The sequence below is a fragment of the Pleurodeles waltl genome, chromosome 3_1, assembly GCF_031143425.1.
Source record: "Pleurodeles waltl isolate 20211129_DDA chromosome 3_1, aPleWal1.hap1.20221129, whole genome shotgun sequence".
Classification (NCBI taxonomy): domain Eukaryota; kingdom Metazoa; phylum Chordata; class Amphibia; order Caudata; family Salamandridae; genus Pleurodeles; species Pleurodeles waltl.
The window spans coordinates 885,204,153-885,230,935 of NC_090440.1; positions in this window are offsets into that span (position 1 = coordinate 885,204,153).

The following is a 26,783-nucleotide window of genomic DNA, read 5'->3' on the forward strand; positions in this document are numbered from 1 at the left end:
TCTAGCAAATATCTACAAAATGAAAATAACAGAGAGCGCAGGAAACATAAAGAAGAAAGAACATCCTATATGACCAAAGAAAAAGACAAAAAATACTAAAATCGCCCAAAAAAAATACTATGTACTTGCACTCAAAAGGCTTATACTAAAACAATCAGCAAAACACGTATTTCAACAGGTGAGAAAAAGAAAATGTTAAGGGTGTCTAACCCTGCGTGGGGTTGAAAATATCTTACCAAAAGCAGAGAAGACACGAATTAGTCGGTGACCAGCACCACCATCGTGGTATCCAGCATATTATTGACAGAGGTACCTCAGACAGGAAAGAGTGGTACTCAGGTGATACTGTTAGTGATTTAGGACATGTTAGAACAGATTATGTTGTCAACAGTGGAGGTTAGCGGCAAATTACATTGGAAGGCTGCAAAACACATACACAAAAAATGCACAAAACGCACCAATATAACTACACATGCACACTATTATAAATATAAAAAAAATCACTTACCTTGCTCAGAGTTCTGCAGCATGTTCCCCTTGCTCTGCAGCATGTCCTCTGAGCGCAAAGCCCACAGCCAACTCGCTCATCCAATCAAGGTGCTGATTTCCGGTTGTTAAGAAGCATGAAAAAAACATTTTGATTGGCTGGAATGGGCCAGCTCCACACTCCAAATGTCAATGTAGGCCTGTGCCTGCTGTCCAACCCAGTTGTCTGAGAAAGCCGGGTTGGAGAAGTTTGAATTGCGCATGGCAGTTTAGATGTAGCAAACTGAAGTGGCCACTCCTCACTGCTGCCAATTATTGGCAGCAGTGACGCACTGGCACAACCCTACCCTCGAAGTACGTTTGCTCGCAGAAAGCATTAAAAATAAAATGGTAATTGTTAGACCTGACAGCCTTAGGGTAGTCACCCCTAACTTTTTGCCTGCCTCCCTCCACTTTGTGGATACTGTTTTTGCTGGTTTTTAGACTCTGCGCACTTTACCACTGCTAACCAGTGCTAAAGTGCATATGCTCTCTCTCTGTAAACATGGTAACTTTGGATCATACCTGATTGAACTATTTAATCTACTTATAAGTCCCCAGTAATGTGCACTCCAGGTGCCTAGGGCCTATAGATTAAATGCTACTAGTGGACCTGCAGCACGGATTGTGCCACCCACTTAAGTAGCCCCTTTTCCTTGTCTCAGGCCTACCATTGCTAGGCCTGTGTGGGCAGTTTCACTGCCACCTCGACTTGGCATTAAAAGTACCTGCCAAGCATAGAGCTCCCCTTTTTCTACATATAAGTCACCCTTAATGTATGCCCTGGGTATCCCCTAGAGCAGGGTGCTGTGTAGGTAAAAGGCAGGACATGTACCTGTGTAGTTATATGTCCTGGTAGTGTAAAAAACCCTCAATTCGTTTTTGCACTGCTGTGAGACCTGCTCCCTTCATAGGCTAACATTGGGGCTGCCCTCATACACTGTTGAAGTGGCAGCTGCTGATCTGAAAGGAGCAGGGAGGTCATATTTAGTATGGCCAGAATGGTAATACAAAATCCTACTGACTGGTGAAGTCGGATTTAATATTACTATTCTAGAAATGCCACTTTTAGAAAGTGAGCATTTCTTTGCACTTAAATCCTTCTGTGCCTTACAATCCACGTCTGGCTAGGTTTAGTTGACAGCTCCTTGTGCATTCACTCAGACACAGCCCAAACACAGGGTACTCAGCCTCACTTGCATACATCTGCATTTTGAATGGGTCTTCCTGGGCTGGGAGGGTGGAGGGCCTACCCTCACACAAAGGACTGCCACACCCCCTACTGGGACCCTGGCAGACAGGATTGAACTGAAAGGGGACCTGGTGCACTTCTTAGCCACTCTTTGAAGTCTCCCCCACTTCAAAGGCACATTTGGGTATAAAACAGGGCCTCTGCCCTACCTCATCAGACACTTGCTGGAGAAGAAACCGGAACCAGAAACTACATCCTGCCAAGAAGAACTGCCTGGCTGCTCAAAGGACTCACCTGTCTGCTTTCTACAAAGGACTGCTGTCTTGCTGTTGCCCTGCTGCCTTGCTGAACTCTTGTCTGGCTGTGAAAGTGCTCTCCAAGGGCTTGGATAGAGCTTGCCTCCTGTTCCTTGAAGTCTCAGGACCAAAAAGACTTCTTCCTTTCACTTGGACGCTCCGTGCGCCGAAAATTTCGACGCACAGCTTGTTTCGCGGCGAGAAAAACGCCGCACACCGACGCTGATCAACGCGACGCTCTCGGGACGATCGAGACTTCGACGCACAACCTCGCAAGGACAACGCCGCCCGACTTTCCAGGAGAAATCGACGCGACGCCTACTGTGAACGCGAAACTTTGACGCACGGCCTCGCAAGGACAACGCCGCCCGACTTCCGAGGAGAAATCGACGCGACGCCTGCCGTGAGACCAAAATTTCGACGCACGGCCTCGCAAGGACAACGCCGCCCGACTTCCAAGGAGAAATCGACGCGACGCCTGCCGTGAGATCGAAACTTCGACGCGCAGTCCCGCAGAACGACGCGCAGCCGGAAAACAAGTAGGAGAATCCACGCACAGACCCGGGACATCTGGTAATCCCCGCGATCCACGAAAAGAGACTGTCTGCGCGCCGGAAAACGACGCCCGACTTCCCCGCGTGGAAAAGAACGACGCAAGTCTTTGTGTGCTGAGGAGAAATCGACGCACACACCCTTTTTCCACGCATCCCTTTTCCTGTGGCCCTCTGAGGAGATTTTCCACCAGAAACCAGGTACTTTGTGCTTGAAAGACACTGTATTGCATTCTAAAGACTTAAGACACTTTATATCACTTTCCTGTGATAGTTCTACAATTTTCCATTGCATCTTTATTCTTTTTGACCTACAATTATCCTGATAAATATTATATATTTTTCTAAACACTGTGTGGTGTATTTTTGTGGTGTTATATGGTGGTATTGTATGACTTATTGCACAAATACTTTACACATTGCCTTCTAAGTTAAGCCTGACTGCTCGTGCCAAGCTACCAGAGGGTGGGCACAGGATAATCTTGGATAGTGTGTGACTTACCCTGACTAGAGTGAGGGCTTTTGCTTGGACAGAGGGTAACCTGACTGCCAACCAAAAAACCCATTTCTAACATTGGTGATCAGCGGTGAGGATAGGACTTGTATTTGTGCAGTGACATACAGTAGCTAAGTATTTCACTACCTACCCACAGTTGAAGGTCAACTTGGTTTTTATCTCTTTTTGAAAATCCGTTTTTTCCTGACAATTTTCAAAAACTAAATCCTCACTCAACATGTCTCTGACTGGGTCTCAGACAGGGGACTTTGACCTAGTCCAGTTGGATACATACACGGCCAAACAACTAAGAGGATTCTGCAGGGCATTAAGGGTACCCACCCAAGGGGCCTCCAGAAAGGAGGACTTTCAAGTGGCGCTGAGGGCCTGGGCAGAAGCCCATTTAGAGGATGATGAGGAAGAGGAGCCAGAAAATGGCCCCTCAGAAGGATTTTCACTATCTATGGATGGTGTTACCACTGCAATTGTGCACCCTTCCAGACCAGGGAGCAGTGTCTCCATGCAAAGCCTGACCGCAGAGGAAAGGAGAGAGGAAAGGGAGTTCCAATTGCAAATGGCAAAACTGAAAATTGAGGCACAACAGGAGGAGAGGAGGGCAGAAAGAGAAGCCAAACAAGCTGAGGCTGAAAGAGCAGCTAAACAGATTGAAGCTGAAAGAACAGCCAAACAAACAGAAGCTGAAAGAACAGCCAAACAAGTGGAAGCTGAAAGAGCTTTGGCTGAAAAGAAACTATTGTTGGCTCATGAACTGAGTCTCAAGGAGCTGGAGATCAAGGCAAGACAGTCTGAATCAAGCAATAATGGTGGCAGCATACAGACAGGACCTGCTGGAGAAAAGAAGGTTCGTATACCCAAAAATGTGGTGCCCAGTTTTGTGGTGGGAGATGACATAGATAAATGGTTAGCTGCTTATGAAGTTGCACTAAGGGCTCATGAGGTTCCTGAAGGGCAATGGGGGGTAGCTATGTGGGGTTATGTGCCGCCATTGCGGAGGGACACACTTCTCACATTGGATCCACCGGATCAAAACACATACCCACTCCAGAAAGCCACTTTACTTGCCAAGTTTGGGCTGACCCCTGAGGGATACCGTCAGAGATTCTGGGACAGCACCAAACAAACCACACAAACATGGGTAGATTTCTTTGATTTCTCTAGTAAGGCACTGAATGGATGGGTGCGGGGCAACAAAGTAGCAGATTATAAAGGTTTATATGACTTGATCCTGAGAGAGCATATGCTTAATGTTACTTATACCGATTTGCGCCAGCACCTAGTGGATAGTAAGCTGACTGATCCCAGGAAGCTTGCTGAGGAGGCGGACCTCTGGGCTAGCACCAGAGTGTCCAAAAAGGTACCTGGGGGGGACTCCCACAAAGGTGGTCAGGGTTCCCAACAGAAGAAAGAGGGGGGAGATAAACTTACAGATAAGGAACTCTCTAAAGGCCCCCAAAAGAATTCCCAGGGAGGGGGTGGCAACCCTTCCTTTTCCAAATTTGGGAAAAAGCCAGGGACATTTGACAGGTCAGGAAAATCTACCCCCAAATGCATGGAGTGTTACCAGTATGGTCACTATAAAGGCGATCCCCAGTGCCCCAAGAGGGCACCGTCCACTACTGGACAGGTCCCTGGGTTGACTAGTGTAGCGCTCGGGGGGGAGATGGACCCAGATAGCTGTGGGGGACAGGTAGAGATTTCCCTAGTGTCCCTGGGAGAAGGAGAAATGATGTCCAAGGTCCACATGCCTAAAAATACTTCCAAGTACCGGCAGTGGGTCCTCATTGATGGGCAGAAGGTGGAGGCTCTGCGTGACACAGGAGCCAGTATGACTACTATCAAGAGTCAGCTGGTGTCCACAGAGCAGATAATCCCTAATACATTCCACCAGGTCATAGTCGCTGACAATCACGAGAGTCACCTACCGGTGGCTCGGGTTCCCTTTGAGTGGGGGGGGGTCTCTGGTATTCTGAAAGTAGCTGTGAGTCCTGCCATGCCTGTAGATTGTCTGTTAGGCAATGATCTAGAGCATACTGCTTGGAAAGAAGTAGAGCTCAGATCTCACCTGGAGATGTTAGGGTTACCTGAGTGGGTCTGCATGACCACCCGGTCCATGGCTGACCGAGAGGGAAGTCAAGGGCATCTGGAGCCTGGAACGATGGCCCAGAGAGCTGCCAAGAGGAGGGACGAGGGGCGCGGGAAACCGGCCCCAGAAGTTCCCACAGTGGCTGACGGGGCTCCTGAGGAGGAGACTCCCGAGCCAACTGGGGAAGACATTGCCACCCTAGGTGACTTACCTGAGCTTGCTGGCTGGCAAGTTGAGGGTGGACCCACCAGGGAGGAATTCTGCAAGGCGCAGAAAGAGTGTCCCACTCTAGAAGGGTTGAGGAAACAAGCCTTAAACCAGGCAGCAGGTGACGCCTCTGGCAATCACCACCTATATTGGGAGAATGATCTCCTCTACAGTGAGCCTAGGGTTCCGGTCTTTGGGGCAGCACATGTGCTGGTGGTCCCCCAATGTTACCGAGCCTTCTTACTGGGTCTGGCTCACGACATTCCCCTGGCAGGACATTTGGGACAAGACAAGACCTTCAACAGGCTTGTCACCCACTTTCACTGGCCCAAAATGAGGACACACTCAGACAAATTCTGCAGGGCTTGTCCTACCTGCCAGGCTAGTGGTAAAGCAGGAAAGAGGGTTAAAACCCCCCTGATTCCACTTCCTGTCGTTGGCACCCCCTTTGAAAGGGTGGGCGTCGACATTGTTGGCCCCTTGGACCCCAAAACTGCCTTAGGCAACAGGTTTATCCTGGTTTTGGTGGACCATGCCACCCGGTACCCAGAGGCAATCCCTCTGAGGACCGTAACTGCATCGGTGGTAGCCAGAACCCTGATGGGGATATTTACCCGTGTGGGATTCCCCAAGGAGATAGTGTCTGACAGAGGCACTAACTTCATGTCCGCGTACATGAAGCATCTGTGGGATGCGTGTGGTGTAACCTACAAGTTCACCACACCCTATCACCCCCAGTCTAATGGGCTTGTGGAGAGATTCAACAAGACCCTGAAAGGCATGATTGGTGGCCTCCCTGAGGCCATGAGGCGTAAATGGGACGTCCTCTTACCATGCCTTCTCTTTGCTTACAGAGAGGTCCCCCAGAGGGGGGTAGGGTTCAGTCCCTTTGAGCTTCTCTATGGGTACCCCGTCAGGGGACCCTTAAGCATTGTCAAGGAGGGATTGGAGAACGCTCCAAAGACACCCCCTCAGGACGTGGTCAGCTACATGTTGGCCCTCCGCAATCAGATGACCCGCTTCTGGAAAGAGGCCCAAAGTAACCTGGAGGCCAGTCAAGAGGTGATGAAACAATGGTATGACCAGAAGGCCACTCTGGTAGAGTTTCAACCTGGAGACAAAGTGTGGGTAATGGAGCCAGTAGAGCCCAGAGCTCTCCAGGACCGCTGGTCTGGCCCATTTGAAATAAAGGAGCGGAAAGGGGAGGCCACTTACCTAGTGGACCTCCAAACCCCTAGGAACCCCCTAAGGGTGCTCCACGTGAACCGACTAAAAGCTCATTTTGAGAGGTCGGAGATCAACATGCTTCTGGTCACAGATGAAGGAATGGAAGAGGAGAGTGAACCTCTCCCTGACCTCCTCTCTGCCCAAGAAGGTGATGGGTCCGTAAGCGGGGTCATTCTGTCTGACTCCCTGACTCTAAACCAGAAAGGAGACTGCTATGAGCTGTTGGAGCAGTTCTCCCCCCTCTTCTCCCTTACTCCTGGACTGACCCACCTCTGTGTTCATGATATTGACACCGGTGACAGTCTCCCTGTGAAGAACAAAATTTACAGGTTGTCAGATAAGGTGAAGGCCAGCATCAAGGAGGAGGTCTCCAAGATGTTGACGCTAGGGGTTATTGAGAAGTCCAGTAGTCCCTGGGCCAGCCCAGTAGTGTTGGTCCCTAAGGCTACTGCCCCAGGCGCGAAGCCAGAACTCCGGTTCTGCGTGGACTACCGGGGTCTCAACTCAGTCACACGGACTGATGCTCACCCCATCCCCCGAGCTGATGAGCTCGTGGACAGGCTAGGCGCTGCCAAGTTCCTGAGTACGTTTGATCTTACTTCAGGGTACTGGCAGATCGCCCTGACTGAGGGGGCTAAGGAAAGGTCCGCCTTTTCCACCCCTGACGGCCATTACCAGTTCCGGGTGATGCCGTTTGGATTGAAAAATGCCCCCGCTACCTTCCAACGGTTGGTTAACGGGGTCCTGGCTGGCAAGGATGCCTTCTGTGCAGCCTACCTGGATGACATAGCTGTCTACAGTTCCAGCTGGGAGGAACACCTGCTCCACCTCAAGGAGGTGCTTCAGGCCCTGCAACAGGCAGGCCTGACCATCAAGGCTAGTAAGTGCCAGATTGGGCAGGGTTCCGTGGTGTACTTGGGACACCTAGTAGGTGGTGGCAAGGTGCAGCCACTCCAGGCCAAGATCGAAACTATCAAGGCCTGGCAACCACCTCGAACCCAGACTGAGGTGAGGGCCTTTTTAGGCCTCACCGGATACTACCGCAGGTTTGTCAAGGGCTATGGTACCATTGTGTCCCCCTTGACAGAACTCACGTCCAAGAAGCAACCTAGGTTGGTGAATTGGACAGAGGCTTGTCAGAAAGCCTTTGACGCCCTGAAGGAAGCCATGTGCACGGCCCCCGTGCTCAAGGCCCCTGACTACTCCCAGGAATTTATCGTGCAGACAGACGCTTCAGAGCATGGCATAGGGGCAGTTCTAGCACAGCTAAATGAGGAGGGCAGAGATCAACCGGTAGTCTTTATTAGCAGAAGACTATTACCACGGGAACAGAGGTGGAGTGCTATTGAAAGAGAAGCTTTTGCTGTGGTCTGGGCACTGAAGAAGCTGAGACCCTACCTGTTTGGGACTCACTTCCTAGTTCAGACAGACCACAGGCCCCTCAGATGGCTCATGCAGATGAGGGGTGAGAATCCAAAACTCTTGAGGTGGTCCATTTCCCTACAGGGGATGGACTTTACGGTGGAACATCGCCCAGGGGTTGACCACGCCAATGCTGATGGTCTCTCCAGGTACTTCCGCCTTAGCGATGAGAGCTCCCAAGAGGTCGGGTAGCTCTCCCCACTTTCAGCTGGGGGGGACACATGTTAGACCTGACAGCCTTAGGGTAGTCACCCCTAACTTTTTGCCTGCCTCCCACCACTTTGTGGATACTGTTTTTGCTGGTTTTTAGACTCTGCGCACTTTACCACTGCTAACCAGTGCTAAAGTGCATATGCTCTCTCTCTGTAAACATGGTAACTTTGGATCATACCTGATTGAACTATTTAATCTACTTATAAGTCCCCAGTAATGTGCACTCCAGGTGCCTAGGGCCTATAGATTAAATGCTACTAGTGGACCTGCAGCACGGATTGTGCCACCCACTTAAGTAGCCCCTTTTCCTTGTCTCAGGCCTACCATTGCTAGGCCTGTGTGGGCAGTTTCACTGCCACCTCGACTTGGCATTAAAAGTACCTGCCAAGCATAGAGCTCCCCTTTTTCTACATATAAGTCACCCTTAATGTATGCCCTGGGTATCCCCTAGAGCAGGGTGCTGTGTAGGTAAAAGGCAGGACATGTACCTGTGTAGTTATATGTCCTGGTAGTGTAAAAAACCCTCAATTCATTTTTGCACTGCTGTGAGACCTGCTCCCTTCATAGGCTAACATTGGGGCTGCCCTCATACACTGTTGAAGTGGCAGCTGCTGATCTGAAAGGAGCAGGGAGGTCATATTTAGTATGGCCAGAATGGTAATACAAAATCCTACTGACTGGTGAAGTCGGATTTAATATTACTATTCTAGAAATGCCACTTTTAGAAAGTGAGCATTTCTTTGCACTTAAATCCTTCTGTGCCTTACAATCCACGTCTGGCTAGGTTTAGTTGACAGCTCCTTGTGCATTCACTCAGACACACCCCAAACACAGGGTACTCAGCCTCACTTGCATACATCTGCATTTTGAATGGGTCTTCCTGGGCTGGGAGGGTGGAGGGCCTACCCTCACACAAAGGACTGCCACACCCCCTACTGGGACCCTGGCAGACAGGATTGAACTGAAAGGGGACCTGGTGCACTTCTTAGCCACTCTTTGAAGTCTCCCCCACTTCAAAGGCACATTTGGGTATAAAACAGGGCCTCTGCCCTACCTCATCAGACACTTGCTGTAGAAGAAACCAGAACCAGAAACTACATCCTGCCAAGAAGAACTGCCTGGCTGCTCAAAGGACTCACCTGTCTGCTTTCTACAAAGGACTGCTGTCTTGCTGTTGCCCTGTTGCCTTGCTGAACTCTTGTCTGGCTGTGAAAGTGCTCTCCAAGGGCTTGGATAGAGCTTGCCTCCTGTTCCTTGAAGTCTCAGGACCAAAAAGACTTCTTCCTTTCACTTGGACGCTCCGTGCGCCGAAAATTTCGACGCACAGCTTGTTTCGCGGCGAGAAAAACGCCGCACACCGACGCTGATCGACGCAACGCTCTCGGGACGATCGAGACTTCGACGCACAACCTCGCAAGGACAACGCCGCCCGACTTTCCAGGAGAAATCGACGCGACGCCTACCGTGAACGCGAAACTTTGACGCACGGCCTCGCAAGGACAACGCCGCCCGACTTCCGAGGAGAAATCGACGCGACGCCTGCCGTGAGACCAAAATTTCGACGCACGGCCTCGCAAGGACAACGCCGCCCGACTTCCAAGGAGAAATCGACGCGACGCCTGCCGTGAGATCGAAACTTCGACGCGCAGTCCCGCAGAACGACGCGCAGCCGGAAAACAAGTAGGAGAATCCACGCACAGACCCGGGACATCTGGTAATCCCCGCGATCCACGAAAAGAGACTGTCTGCGTGCCGGAAAACGACGCCCGACTTCCCCGCGTGGAAAAGAACGACGCAAGTCTTTGTGTGCTGAGGAGAAATCGACGCACACACCCTTTTTCCACGCATCCCTTTTCCTGTGGCCCTCTGAGGAGATTTTCCACCAGAAACCAGGTACTTTGTGCTTGAAAGACACTGTATTGCATTCTAAAGACTTAAGACACTTTATATCACTTTCCTGTGATAGTTCTACAATTTTCCATTGCATCTTTATTCTTTTTGACCTACAATTATCCTGATAAATATTATATATTTTTCTAAACACTGTGTGGTGTATTTTTGTGGTGTTATATGGTGGTATTGTATGACTTATTGCACAAATACTTTACACATTGCCTTCTAAGTTAAGCCTGACTGCTCGTGCGAAGCTACCAGAGGGTGGGCACAGGATAATCTTGGATAGTGTGTGACTTACCCTGACTAGAGTGAGGGCTTTTGCTTGGACAGAGGGTAACCTGACTGCCAACCAAAAACCCCATTTCTAACAGTAATAAAATAATGTTATTACCATTTTATTTTTGACCCTTGCTTCATAGCAGTATGGGGACGACGACGTCCTCCGATCCCACAGAGGAACCGTCTCTGGTTGGCTAGTATTACCTGAATAAACTACACATAACTCTTTAAATTGCAATAGTCATATGAATAATAGATGAGGAATTATATCAACAATACATACTACGGAGTGGGGGGCCATAAGATTTCAAAGAAAACATCTCTCAAAATGTAGAATGAGCATTTCATAAGTCATGAATGTGAACAAACAAGACAAATCAACACAAAATCCATGAGTATGAATAGTATTAAGCAAATAATTCATGAGAAACCTAATCAGGATTTCTGTACATGGTCAATGCAGGTGTTACATAGATAAAAATTGATTGGAGAGTTTTTTTACATTACTATGCAGTATGTTACTCCCCACTATCATTTATAATTATTTGATATGAAGACTCAATTACTGTTAGAAATTAGGTCTTTGTTTGGCAGTCAGGTTACCATCTGTCCAAGCAAGGACCTTCACTCTAGTCAGGGTAAAAGAGAATCACCCTCAGCTAACCTCTGCTTACCCCTTTGGTAGCTTGGCACGAGCAGCAGGTTTAACTTCAGAGTGCTAGGTGTAAAGTATTTGTAACAACACACACAGTAACTTAATGAGAACACTACAAAATTACACAACACAGGTTTAGAAAAATAGTGAATATTTATCTAAACAAAAGAAGACCAAAAGAACAAAAATCCACAATACACAAGTCAAGTTATCTCTAAAAATGCAAAAAGAGTCTTCATGTAATTTTAAACACAACGCTTCTGCTGTTAGCGTGAAAATGTACCTTGGGTGTGTCAAAAATAACCCCGCACGGGCGAGTGTGCATCAAAAAGGGCATGCGATGCGTCAATTTCACTCACGAGGGAGACCATGTGTCGTTTCTCTTTCAGTCAGGTTGGCATGCGTCGTTTCTTCTCTCCGCAGGACAGCAATGCATCGATCCAGTCAGCACTCTCGGGTCCAGGCAGAGCTTGCATAATTTTTACACGCCCAGCAGTGTTTGCGTCAGAAATCCAGCCGCACGATGATCCGAAAACCACGCAGTGCGGGTTGTGATCCCACCAGCCTCCGTCAGCGATGCTGCACGTTGTTTCTACAGCCGCGGGTGTCGATCTACCGGTCGCGTGGGAGGCGGGCATCGATTTTCAGCCGCGAAGCCGGCGGCGTGTCGATTTTTCAGCCGCAGGTCAGAGTCGTGTCGATCTTTTCCCCGCACGGCGGTCGGTGCTTTGATTTATCACTCTTGGGCTGCCAGCTTCTCTTCTCAGGGTCACAGGAACTAGATGGGCATCCCCTGGCAGAGTAGGAGTCTCAGCAGAGGCTCCAGGTGCTGGCAGAGAGAAGTCTTTGCTGTCCCTGAGACTTCAAACAACAGGAGGCAAGTTCTAAATCAAGCCCTTGGAGAGGTCTTCATAAGATGAAAGGCAACACACAGTCCAGGCTTTGTCCTCTTGCACAGGTAGAAGCAGCAACTGCAGAATAGCTCCACAAAGCACAGTCACAGGCAGGGCAGCTCTTATTCCTCAACTCTTCTCCAGGCAGAGTTTCCTCTTGGTTTCCAGAAGTGTTCTAAAGTCTGTGGTTTGGGGTGCTCTTCTTATACCCATTTTGCCCTTTGAAGTAGGCTTACTTCAAAGGAAAGTCTCTCTTGTTTGTAAAATCCTGCCTTGCCCATGCCAAGCCCCAGACACACACCAGGGGGTTGGAGACTGCATTGTGTGAGGGCAGGCACAGCCCTTTCAGGTGTGGGTGACCACTCCTCCCCTCCCTCCTAGCACAGATGGCTCATCAGGAAATGCAGACTACACCCTAGCTCCCTTTGTGTCACTGTCTAGTGAGAGGTGCAACCCGCCCAACTGTCAAACTGACCCAGACAGGGAATCCACAAACAGGCAGAGTCACAGAAATGGTTTAAGCAAGAATATGCTCACTTTCTAAAAGTGGAATTTTCAAACACACAATCTTAAAATCAACATTACTAAAAGATGTATTTTTATATTGTGAGCTCAGAGACCCCAAACTTCACATGTCTATCCGCTCCCAAAGGGAATCTACACTTTAATCAGATTTAAAGGTAGCCCCCATGTTAACCTATGAGAGGGACAGGTCTTGCAACAGTGAAAAATGAATTTAGCAATATTTCACTGTCAGGACATATAAAACACATTACTATATGTCATTACCTAGGGCCTACCTTAGGGGTGTCTTACATGTATGAAAAGGGAAGGTTTAGGATTATACGACGGAACACCGAATTAAAAACAACTACTAACCTTAACAACGAGGTCGGAACAACGACCTCGTCCTTACTACTAATGATTTTACCACGAATGCCATAACAACGATATTTCGTTGTAAAGGCATTCCTGATAAAACCATTACTAATAGGCACCATTCACCCTACATCCCTCACCCCACCCCCCAACCCCACCCCAAAACCTAAAACCCCCTGACCCCCCACCCCCTCCCCAAAACCAAAAACGCCCCACCCCCCCAACCCCACCCCAAAACCTAAAACCCCCCACCCCCTCCCCAAAACCAAAAACGCCCCATCCCCCCAACCCCACCCCAAAACCTAAAACCCCCTGACCCCTCACCCCCTCCCCAAAACCAAAAACGTCCCACCGCCCAACCCCACCCCAAAACCTAAAACCCCCTAACCCCCACCCCCTCCCCAAAACCAAAAACGCCATCCCCCCAACCCCACCCCAAAACCTAAAACCCCCTGACCCCCCACCCCCTCCCCAAAACCAAAAAAACGCCCCACCCCCCCCACCCCAAAACCTAAAACCCCCTGACCCCCCACCCCCTCCCCAAAACCAAAAACGCCCCACCCCCCCAACCCCACCCCAAAACCTAAAACCCCCTAACCCCCACCCCCTCCCCAAAACCAAAAACGCCCCATCCCCCAACCCCACCCCAAAACCTAAAACCCCCTGACCCCCCACCCCCCTCCCCAAAACCAAAAAAAACGCCCCACCCCCCCAACCCCACCCCAAAACCTAAAACCCCCTGACCCCCCACCGCCTCCCCCAAACCAAAAACGTCCCACCCCCCAACCCCACCCCAAAACCTAAAACCCCCTGACCCCCCACCCCCCTCCCCAAAACCAAAAACTTCCACCCCCCCAACCCCACCCCAAAACCTAAAACCCCCTGACCCCCCACCCCCTCCCCAAAACCAAAAACGTCCCACCCCAAAACCTAAAACCCCCTGACCCCCCACCCCCTCCCCAAAACCAAAAACGCCCCATCCCCCCAACCCCACCCCAAAACATAAAACCTCCTGACCCCCCACCCCCTCCCCAAAACCAAAAACGCCCCATCCCCCCAACCCCACCCCAAAACCTAAAACCCCCTGACCCCCCACCCCTCCCCAAAACCTAAACCCACTACTTACCTTAATCAACCCCTTGTCACCTGCGTCGTCCTCCTTCGCCAACTCCCTTCTTTGTACCTTAACCACGGATGTTCGTTGTTCAGAACATATGTAGTTAAGGCACAAAAAAACGAAGTCGTGGTTAAAGAAAGCGTTGTTGCGCTTTCGTTAACCACGACTTTTGTAATAAAAAAGTCGTAAAAAAGGATGTTTCCCAAGGTTTAGGCCTGGCAAGTGGGTACACTTGCCAAGTCGAATTTACAGTTAAAAACTGCACACACAGCCACTACAGTGGCAGGTCCCGGACATGATTACAGAGCTACTTATGTGGGTGGCACAACCAGTGCTGCAGGCCCACTAGTAGCATTTGATTTACAGGCCCTGGGCAGCTCTAGTGCACTTTACTAGGGGCTTACTAGTAAATCAAATATACCAATCATGGATAAGCCAATTACATACACATTTTGTATAGGAGCACTTGCACTTTAGCACTGGTTAGCAGTGGTAAAGTGCCCAGAGTAACAAAAACTGCAAAAACAGAGTCCAGCACACATCAACAACCTGGGAAACAGAGGCAAAAAGTTAAGTGAGACCACGCCAAGGATGAAAAGTCTAACAATTACATTCCAAAAAATTATCAAGTTGCCTGTCCATATTTAAGCTTTTGTCCACTACTCGGCCCTTAGTCTAATCAACCATTCAGCTTCGGTTTTGCATTAAGAAGCAATTCTTTTACCGCCATAAGGTAGATTATTGACCATTTCTAAAGTGTGACATTTGGAATCAATAGTGTCCATACCTGAATGTGCCTTATAGTAGTTTAAGGTCAATGTTTATTTTGCATCTTTGCTATATATGGCCCTAATGTGTTTACAAATCCTTTCTCTAAAGCTTTTGATTGTACTTCCTACAGATATAAGGGAACATTTACAAATGATCACATGTATTACAAACTTGGAACCATAGGGGCATATTTACAACCTTAGTGCCACCAGAGCGTCAGTTTATGGGACGCTCCAGCGGCGCTTAGCACTGTGCCGTATTTACATGGCGGCGTTAAGCCATTTTATGTGGCTTAACGCCACCTTGTAAATATGGCCCCTTCTCACGCAGCACTTTGTGTGAAAGGGGCGTGCAATGGGTGTTGCTGTGGGCATTCCACAGCAACATCCATTGCATTTTGATTCCGCCCCAGATTTACTAGATTTCGTAAACCTGAGGGAGCGCCAAAATCTAACGCAACCCCAGGGTATGGCATTAGCATGGCGCAACAAGGGGAAATGCTTTCATTTATCCTCGTTTTTTGTTCTTTCTATGTGTGCAGCACACATAGAAAGAGCAAATCACCATTGAAGATTGTTTTTGTGCAGGAAAGTATCTCTTCCCAGCCATCCTTGCACCATGGCACAAGTGTAGCTGTATTGGTGGTCGGCAGCTAATTTAGCACCAGTGCAGGGGGAAACACAGGGATGTGCACATTCTAGTAAATACTGCGCATCCCTGAGTTTTAGAAGTGATGAAGCGTGGCACTGACAATTTTAGCACAGTGGCTGCGCTGTGCCACTTCTTGTAAATATGCCCCATAGTTTATAAATCCCCCTCACATCAACCCTGCAGTGCCATTGTGTTGGAACTCACTCAATTTGTCCATACTGAAAGGGCAAATGCTACATTGGCCACCCTCATGGAACCCCTCTTGCTTGGGCGCTAACCACAAATTCAAATGTGATGGTGGAAGCGGTAGTAAAAAGCTATGACATAATAAGTCCCATAGATTTTTGCTTGTCTTGTACACAGTGGGAGAGTTGTTAGAAATATACCCCCTTCTGCCCCCCGTTGCTGGAATCCAGTGTTAAAATATGCCAATGTTGACATATAATGTTATAAACTGTACTGCTTTGACAAATATATGGTGCTATTACTGAAAGGCCAAGCAAATCCTTCTTCTTGTTATTTTTAATCAGTAAGGGCGCAAGATCAACCCTAGTAATTCAATCCTTGGAACTTTTTAATAGGTTATCACCATAACCTCTATCAAGAAATCTACCTCCCATTTTCACATATTCACTACATTTGTGTCGAAGCCTCGTCATTGATAAAGGTGGATAGTTTGCATCTGATTTCTTGGATGGGCACTAATGGTATGAAAAATTACATTGCAAGTCATATATTTCCTAAACAATTTGGATGCAATTTTTGGATGTTGAGTATAAATAATTACAACCAGAATCTCAGTGGAAGTCTTGCTATGTTGACGTGAAGAATAAATAACAATTATTATGATTTAGTCATATATGTAACCAAATCCTGTAATGAATCATCTGTGCCCATCCAAATACGGTAAATATAATTTCTGTACCTTCTAAAAAAAAAAGATGGCATTTGTTAGGTCAGGTACACATGCTTTATGTAAGTGAAATAGTTCAAAATAAATTCCCATGTACAGATTCGCCTAGGAAGGCAAAAATGTGGCCCCTATGGCTTTGCACTGTATTTGTCTATACCACTTTCGTTCATGCACATATACATTGTTCACCAATACGAGGTCTATCATATCATTAATCATCCTGGTATGCTCATAGGAGGTAGCTTATCTGTTGGCAAGGAAATATTGCTCAGCCTTAATTTCGTAGCTGTTGTGGCTGTATGGTAAAAGTTGCACACCCTACTGAAACCACCATAACGAAAAATTGGACATGACACAACTGGTAATCAATAATTAAATCTGGGATACCACATACCATAAAGGCCATCTGGTGAATATCCCTTCATTTAAGTCTGGATATGGATCGGTCATGTTGCATTCCACCACAATTGACAATGTTGTAAAGCAGTGGCATTTTGAAACTTTTAAACATGTCTAAAGAGCTTAGCTGATGCCAGACGTGGTCGCGTAGAACCCCAGACAAAGGCTCTTATTTGCGCATCAATTAAACGCAGGGTGGACAGAGGCACCTGCAAAGGTAGAAAGCCCAGAATGTAGCGAGGGACCGTGACCATCCAGACCACCTGCACCCTGCCCCAAATGGAAAGGCCCAAGTGGTTCCATTTCTCGAAGTCGAGTTTCAGTCGCGCAACGAGGGGATCAAGGTTGTCTTCCACCATATGGGCCAATCCTTGATTGACGAGCACTCCCAGATATTTAAGGCGCCTTGGCGTCCAACAAAAGGGGAGGCTATGAACACCGCCTTCATGGTCATTTGCGAGAGCTTGAGGGCCTCGCTCTTGTCCCAGTTTATGCTGTAACCAGAGCGGGGGGCAAACCCATCAATGATCTCCAGCAGAGCTGGTAGGGAATGCTCCAAGTCCATCACCGTTAAAAGGACATAGTCGGCATATAAGTATATTTTAGATGTGCCGTTCGGTAGGGGGAGGCCCTTTAGCGAGGGGGAGGAACGAATGGCAGCTGCCAGTGGTTCCATTGCCAACAGGAACAAAAGGGGGTGAGAGGGGACATTCCTGATGCATCCCTCTATGGATGGGGAAGGGGTCCAAGAGGAAACCTTCACAGTTGACCCGTGCCATGGGATGGGCATAGAGCAGACGTACCAGAGAAATAAATCGCTCCCCCACACCAAACTTCGCCAGGGTCGCAAAGAGATAGGGCCACTCTATGCGATCGAACGCCTTCTCGGCATCCAGAGACAGGGCCAGTGCAGCCTCTGGCATGTCCCTGGCCGCCCACAGAGTATGACACAAAGTGCACAGGTGGTTTCTGGAGGTGCGACCCTGTACAACCCCCAATTGAGTTTGGTGTATGAGGGATGGGATGTCTTCACGTAAACGGTTTGCTAAGACACTAGCCAGTATTTTGATGTAGCCGTTTCGGAGAGATATGGGTCGGTAGCTGCTACAAATGAGAGGGTCCCTTCCCGGTTTCGGTATGACCGCTATAGTAGCATTGTTGGAGATAGCACCCAGGGTCTTCGTCCGGCAGGCTTCGCCCAAAGCCCTATGTAGAACATCGATCACCTCCTCCCCTGCCCATTCATAGAATTCTGCGTGGAATCCATCCTCCCCGGGTGACTTGTGGTAAGGGAGGTCAGAAATGACCTTCCTCAGAAAGAGAGGGTAGGTCAATGTTGGTGAGAAAGGCCTCAATTTGGGTAGGGCTAGATGTCACCTCCCTCATATAGAGGTGTCAGTAGAAGGACGTGAATTCACTGAGTATCCCTTGTGGGTGCGTAAGCACTTCTCCCGTATGGGGGCGGATGGCCGGTATAGCGAGAGCGGCAGTTCTCTGACGGAGCTGTGCTAACAGCAGCCGGACGGCTTTCTCACCTTGCTCATAGTGTCTCCCTTGCAGGCGTTGCAAGGCGTATTCGGCCTGGGAGGTATACAGCTCGTTGAGAGCCATGCTGGCACGTTCCAGACATCTGTGCATGTGAAGAGAGGGGTGGGCCGTGTATCGCCATGTGAGACGCCTAATGTCTGTTTCCAGTGCCTCTTGCTGCGCTTTTCTCTCTCTATTCGCCAACGCTGCGTCTTGCATCAGTTGCCCATGAATGGTTGCTTTGGCCGCTGCCCATACAACCCTCTTGGAGTCGACAGTGCTTATGTTTTCTTGAACGAAGGTGGACGCATGGGCTCTCAACTGTGTCTTGCCGTGCAGTGAACGGTAACGATGTACAGCAAATCTCCATGGTTTGCGACCCGGGGACACCAGGCCCAACTGGACAGCGACGTGGATTGGGGAATGGTCCGAGAGGCCACATTCAAGGATGCGAGCATCTTGGGTATGGGCCACTGGGTTATATGACATGAAGAAATAGTCTAGACGGGATTGAGTGCCGTGCACTGGTGACAAGAAGGTGTACTCCCTGTCAACCGGATGCGTCAGCCGGCAGTGGTCCACCAGGCTGTTGTCCAGCATTATATCAGACTGTAGGGCACTGTCGGCATTGTTGCTGATATCTAGGGGCCCTATCCTATCCAGTACTGCGTCTCTAGCCAGATTCCAATCTCCCCCGATCACATAACGAGTCGCCTCTATTTCAGTCAAGAGACGGATGATTTGCAGAAAGAACAGTCGCTTAGAGCCAATTGGGGCATAAATGGAGCCCACGCACAGGGAGGAGTCCCCCAGCTTAAGCTTAGTGAACACATATCTCCCTTCTGGGTCAGCCCATGATTTAATGACAGTGAAGGGGATGGTTTTCCGCAACAGCAGCGCAACGCCACACTTTAAGGTGACGCTGCCTCCTGGATCTTGCGGGTTAGGGCTGCAGCTAAATAATGTCGTTCCCACCCAGTCCCTGTGTAACTTGTCGGACTCATCCCTGTCAAGGTGCGTCTCCTGGAGTAAGGCTATGTCAGCCCACTTGGAGTTAAGATAGGAGAGCCCCTTTTTTCTTTTTATGAAATGGGTAAGGCCATTTACGTTCCAGGATATGATCTGTAGTGGGGTAGAGGGAGGTGGGGAGGAGTCGACCATCATGAAACTCAGAGATAGGGGCTAGGGAGTCCAGATGGGGAGGAGAGAGAGCAGGTGGAGAGGGAGGAGCTAGAAAAGGCAAGAAGCAATGTCAAGGATCTGGAGGAAGGGTCTGTCACAGGCAGAGGAGGGGATAGTAGGAGGGGAGGGGGGAGAGGGAGCGAAAGGGAGATAAGCGAGGGAGGCGGGATGGGGCAGGGGAGGAGGGGAGAGAGAAAAAAAGAGAAGGAAAAGAAGGGGGGAGAACCCCAGGAGAGGGAAGAAAAAGGACAAGGAATAGAGAGAGACAGAGAGGAGAGAAGAAAAGAAATGGGAGAGATAGAAACGCGAGAAATGGGCCCAAATGAGGAGAGCTCAATACTACCCTCACCCGCAATAAAAAGGGGAAGAGGGGAAGAGAGAGACAGGAAGAGTGAAAAAAGGAGAGCGAGAGAGAGAGGATGAAAAAGGAAAAGGAAGAAGTAAAGAAAAGAGAGCGTAACAGGGAAGTTCCGCCGGTCTCGATCTGTGATCTGCAGGTCTAAAACTGACCCTGTGAAGCTCAGATGCCCAAGCACCCAACCAGCGGGCCTCCGGCCGGGGGGGGAAGGAGGCGCGCAAGACATCCCAGTCCTGCCAATCTATTGTCCCTGTAAGACATAAGGTGTTAGATGCATGATATACGGTGTAAGAGATATATAGGCACCGGAGGAAGTCGCTCAGTCATGCAGCAAAAGTCAGTATGGCGCTGTGCTGTGGGGGGAGGGTGATAGGGAAGGGGCGGGGGGACTTTCGCAGAATGCACCTAGGTTAACACCATGCCACCAATATTATAACACTGTCAAGTCACTCAGATGACGCAGGCGGAGAATATCCACAGGTGGAGCGGGGGGAGAAGAGAGAGGGGAAAGCAGCCAACAATACGGCCGGTAAGGACCCCGCTATACCCAGTGCAGTAGTCCCCAGATGTCTCAAACAGTGGGGACAGATAGTGTGTCCGGGTGTGGGTAAATCGGACAGCATAGTGGGGTGGTATCCTAGCTAGAAGAAGGGTGTGGGAGGCATATGAGTGCAAAGTGTAGGGGGGCGATGCGCAAGGGAGGGTGCCCTAAGGCGAGCAGGGGGGAGGATAGAGGATAGAGGGTGATCTACGAGCCGATGAGCGATCGGACAGTGAAGTATAGAACCCATAAGCAATAGCCAGTTAGGAACACTCAACCTTGAAATGTATCATACTCGCATAAAATCTAAATCTGAAATCTGAAGGACAATAAACAAGTTATACAATGGACTCAAACATGCCAAATGAGAGCCGGACATTAAGCTAAGGTCGTCGTGGGATCTAATGTAATGCAGTTCAGCTATAAATCAAATGTCAACCAGATTATCAAAGAGGCAGGTACTCATCCCTCCATCGTCTCAGTAGAAGGACATCTGCAGCTCTCACAGAACATTGCATGTTTCGCTGTTTCAGTTCCCTTTGGGACGTCATGCAGCCGTGTGATCAGGTGGGAGTTGCGGTGGGCTTCAGTGGGGAACGAGATTTGTCCCTGTCTGTGGTCTGTGTATGCAGCACCCCTGCCTGCAGAACTTGACCCCTGTTGTTGTGGCTCTTCTTGAGTCTCTCTAAGTCTCTCCACCTAGTTTGGGGGTCTGCAGTGGCCCATCCTGTTTCTCCGAGGGTAGGGTTCGGGGGGGTGTCTCCCCGAGTAGTCCCCGGCAAGTCCTGGGACCGGGCCGGGGGCGCTATATCCATGGACTGGGCCTCGGGTTGGAGCCCTTCCAAAAAAACTTGTAGGTCCTCAGGGTCGTAGAAGTCTTTGGACACCCCATTTTTAGTGATCCACATTCTTGCCGGTTCGAACAGACCATATTTCACTTCCATTTGACGCAAACGAGGTAGAAGGGCCAAGAACGCTCTCCGCGCTCGCTGGTCTCTTTGGAAAAGTCGGCCGTCAGCCTGATCTTTAGACCATCCATCCGGAATGCGGCATGTGACCAGGCCGCATGTAGGAGTTGACGAGTCTGCACATGTCGTAAAAGGCATGCTATGATGGGGTGGGGGCGATTGGCGCTGTCTCGTCTTTTAGGACCAAGCCTGTGCACCCTCTGGAATTCCAGTGGGGGGTCGAAAGTGAGGCCCTTTAGCTTAGGGAGGGTCTCTCGCAGATAGGAGTGAATGTCTGCGCCTTCATTGGTCTCTGGGAATCCAAGAAAGCAGACGTTGTCTCTGTGGCTTCTATCTTCTAGATCAATCAGCTTACTTCGAAGGTATAGAAGTTCCTGATCTCTGTCCGTGAAGGAGGTGATATGTGTCTCCACTGTCGAGACCCACTGCTCTAGTCCCAGTACTCGCGACTGAAAGCCCGCTATGTGCAAGCGCATGAACTTCATCTCCGCCATCAGGGAGGCCATGGCATTGTCCATCCCCTCCAGCCTGCGACCCACCGCCGAGATCTCCTGTAAAATGCGGTCCATAGTAGCTCCCTGCGCTGGTTCTGTCATGATACCAGGTGGAGTGAGTGCCTGCAGTTCCAAGGCGGGGGATGGTGTTCTCAAATTTTGTAGAGCTTCCGAGAAGAGGAATTGCCGGGATGGTTTACCTGATTGCTTGACTGACGTCCTACCACCAGGTATCGCACACTCCCAGTCACGAGTGTGGTCCGGTAGACTGCGGAAGAGGAGGAAGATTCCTGCTGAATAGCGGCTGACGAAGCGCTAGCCGGACGTGGGCAAGCCAATGGCACAGTAGAAGGAGAGGGGGGAGGGAGGAGACACTCAATGCCCTCCACTCTGTGTCCAGTACCCAGCAAGGTCTGGTAAGTGACTACCGCGATGCCCTCAGACAGAGGGTAGAGAATAGGGGAGGAATGGAGGGTGCAGGTCCCAGGGGCTCAAATCAGTTGAGAGGGAAAACGTCATTACCAGGAAACCTCATGGGGTCCGATAGCGGGATAGCCTCTCCCATTCTATGGGCCCTCCATCCTGTGGACCACTGCGTACAGCGTTGTAATTGTTCAGTGGCACGGACGCTTCTCCCCTGGCAGCTCCAGTTGGTTCCCCACGCTCCACCTGCACGGTGCGGGAAGGGGCCTGCAGTTCACCTCACTCGCAGATCCATCTCCCAGTCCCGAGCGGCTCTGCTCCATGGTTGGTCTCGACCCAATCCACAATTCCTGCTGTTTCCTGCCTACGTACCCCTCCTCGCAGTCACTGGTCAGGGCCTCTCCTGGCAGTGCCGGCCCGCTGCCGTAGAGTCACCACGTCCAAGATGCGCCGGTATTACACTCCCATTAGGCAGTCTTAGAGGGGGTGGTCGGAAGCGATATGTGGAGGTGGGGGGAGCCAGGTCATCACTCCCCCAGGACTCCCTTATTCTGTGAGGAATGGCGCGCCGGACCCATGGCTCGCAGGTTCCCCGTCCCCCGTGCAGCACTATCCAAGGGGGGAGGGGGAGGGAAGCAGGTAAAGCTGACCTGGGTGCGGGAACGCAAAGACGATGAGCGGAGCCGGTCCGATAGTGCTCCGGCTCCAGCGAGGCTCAAGCCGCTGCACGTGTTCCTCCCTGGGGCGCTCGGATCCGCCCTCTTAACACGATCCACTTCGCGCTAGGCCTCAAAAGCATGTGAGGCTGCGGCTCGGCGCATGATCGCGGGCCGCTCTCCCACTCGCGTCTCCAACAGGGGGGCCGGGCTCTCCCTCCGCCCAGTAAACTGCACCCCCAGTGGCAGCGACCTCTAGCGCTTCTCCGGGGCACGAGGCAGAGTGCCCGGTGCCCGCACAATACCGCCACCCCCGGCCCGAGGCTCGCCGATCCGCAGAGCTCTGGTCCTAGACGGCCATCTAAACCTGTGGCCCAAAAACTGTATATTTTTACTAATCAGGAGTTGAAAATCTCAGACTGATTCACAACGGAATTTAAGGGTACCTCAAGTGGTACTAGAGTTCGAGGGCTAGGGTTGTGGCTCTGGCTCAGCCTGAGGTTCTTTTGAACTCTTCAACCAAACACAGTGGCCCTCATTTGGACCCCAGCGGTCATTTTTCCAAGACCGCTGAGGTACCGCCGGGCCGAAGACCGCCAGTGCAGGCAGTCTCCCACCCAGCGTATCATGAATGCTGGCAGCACTCTGCCTTTTTCCGGAAGACTAGCAGTCGACGGTAAAGTGGGGGCTGCTCCACCGCCACATCATCAGAACACCGCCCACTGAATCACAACCCAGGAATCGGCGTGGCGGTGTTCCATTGATGGGGAGCTGGCGGTGGAGTAGCCCCATGGATCCCGTTCCCTCCCGGAGGATCACTGGACAAGGTAAGGTGATCGTCCATTAAGGGAGGGGGGTTGGGGGGGTTGTGTATTGTGTGCGTGCATGGGGGTGTGCGTGTGAGTGTGTAGAGTGGGTGTGTGAGTGTGTGTATGCATGCAGGGGTGTGTTGTGTGTATGGGAAATGTGTGCGTATATGTCTGTGTGCATGTGTGCGTGTATGTCTGCATGTATGTGTATAAGTTGTGTGAGCGTGCATGTGGGGGTGGAGGGTGTGTGTGGATGTTTTTGGGGGGGTCCTGCCACCTTTGGGGGATGGTAGGGGGTTCGTGGGTTTGAGGGGATGATTCTGGGGAGGAGGACGGGAGAGGAGGAGACCCCTATCAGTGCCAGGGAACAAATTCCCTGGCACTGATAGTGCCTACCGCCATGGATTTCGTGGCAGTGCAAAACCCCATGAAATCTATGGCGGCATGCGGGGTCCTGATACCGCCGACGGTCTAGTGATGGCCGTCGGGCTGGAGACCGAAGTCTCCAGCCCAGCGGTCAATACCACCCTGGCGGTCACAGTGTAGAAGTGGCAGTTTTGCATGGCGGTAACCACCATGCTTGTAATTCCATTTTTTTCTGCCGGCCTGTTAGCGGTATTACTGCCACTTCTACACCGACCGCCAGGGTTGTAATGAGGGCCAATGTGAGACTTCGTGGTCATCTGCTGCCCATCTTTCCACCACAGTCACCAACCTTCCCCAATTGACAAAAAAGTGATACTGGGCAACTACTTAATGCCACTATGTGCTTTTTCTTTATCGTCAGCATTTGAGAACACCATCAAATACATCTTTTCAGGAAGCGTGCAGTACAGAAACCTCTGTTGTAGATGTTTTAATGCACTATAATGTGCTCACCTTTCTGATACACATAACAAATGACTTATAACTTGTTTCTTTATTGTTATCATTGTGAAAGCTGTTAGGAGAGAAAAATGAATGTTTCTAAATTCATGATTAGAAGCTATCACTTCTAACATATGCCACATAATGTAATGATATCTTCTACTATACTGAAGTGAAATGCTTTGACATTCTGAAAATTATATATTTTTTTAATATGATCAGTTTTTCCTAATTTTACATGACTGTTACGGTGTGATTTATATACCCCATTTTTAAATGGCTTAGCTCTTGAAGAGGGTCAGCTTTAGGCATGAGAAACCTAGGCCCAGGTCATCTAGTTTCAGAGGAGCACATTGAACTTACCTGGTATATTGCTTTCAGTCATTTTTTTTTATTTAACCACGTTGCCACCCCAGTTCTTTCACTCCTGACTTTCCATTAATAATCCTGGTCCCTTCAATTCGTTTTCCTTTCTCACCCATTCACAGCATTCCGCCTCACACTCCTGTCTCTTCCCTGGGCTCTCATTTCCAAGTTGTCCCCAATATAAAGAAGCTTGGCTGTAGCATAGTAGTGTGGGAGAGGACAGGGAAATTCTGCCCATAGTCTGGTCATTGCTGTGAGGTAATCAGCCAGTCCCGACCTGTGAATACAAAAGGTACCACCGTTAGGAGCAAGGATGGAGAAAAAGAGGAAGATTTGGGCTGGAGCAGTCAAGGTCGATCACAGAAAGTAGACTTCCCATAAGACTCAATCAACAGACAACGACATTCCCACTATTATCCCCCCTAGGTCGGCTCCAAAACACTGAAAGTTGTATACAGTGTTTAGAAATATGGGCGTTGGAACCAGGGGCACACAGAGGTTTTATTCCACACAGAATTGTAGTTTGTGGAGGTAGCCCGGAACAACATCCCCCTAAGGATTTAAACTGGAAACTAAAGGTTAAACAGTGGCATACAGAGCTCAACTTTATGAAAGCAAGGGGCAAAGCGCCTGAGCCTCTTTGAAGCCTTGTATTCTGATGGGCAATCTCTGTGGTAGCTCTGCGACATCTTTGTTTTTTTAGGTATTTATTTGCTATCATTGAGGTATAGAACCTCTTCTATCAAGATTCCAGGGATTCCAGCAGAGTAAAAGCAGGCAGGCAATGCTATTTTAAGTTAATGTTTCTTCTGGTAGGGCTGACTTGAGAAAAAAATGATTTTGGGAGAAGCACAACACCTCACTGCCCACAATAAATGAGTTTATAAGCACCAAAAGGGTGCCCCAGAAAAGTTTGCTCCTGTAGCACAATAGCAGAGAGACATGTCATCTCACCGTTTGATCTTTTCAGGCTGTGGGAACATTTGAGACAGAAATGGACACATTTCAAACTTACGACTAAGCACACGTATATATGTGTGTTTACTATCAGTTTGACTTATGGTGTATAAGTGTATTCATTTTACTCCTGAACTAACACTAATTGAAAAACAATGATAGCTGAATACAAAGCTCTAAACTTTTGTATTACAAAGAAGAAAGAAGGATGTGGCCATACAGTCTCTGCACAATAAGCAAACCTGGACTCAGATTCTGGCATTCTCACTTGACCAAACTGAGTGCTCAACTTTACTTCACTATGCATCACTTTCCATAACCTTTCCGTTTGAGGTCACATTGAAGTATTTCTGTTCAGACTCTCCACTCTACAAAATCCTCATTCGTATATGGTTAATACAAAATAATCTTCTTTCATGTTTAATTACAATGTTGGCTATATAAATAAGAGAGTATGACAAATTGACATGTCTTGGGCATCTAGTGGTATCATCCTCATGGTATGGGGGTATGCTTGAATACTTAATTTAAAATAATATTTCTTTCAATAAATGTCACTCAATTTAGTGGTATAATGGTACACATTTAATTGAGAAATGCTGAGACTATAGTTTCTGGCATTTTAACACTTTTTTCACTATTTTTCATAACATGTGTTGCCTGATTGAAGTATCTCCTTTACTTGGCATCTTGGCATCTGCTTCGGCTCTTAGAGCAAAGGCAGACCCCTAGCTTGATTCTCCTCAAGAATGACCAGCCCCCCTCACCCTCCCACATCCATACCAACCACACGCACAGAAATGTAGTGTCTCCTATGCATTTGCTTAGACAAGTGCTCAATGAGAGAGTAGGTTGGGGAAAAGGGAAGGAAACTCAGGAATGGCACCAAATTTGGTAGTGCAATTGCCAATATTTGAGCAAAGAACGGCCCTGCTCTTAGAACTAAAAC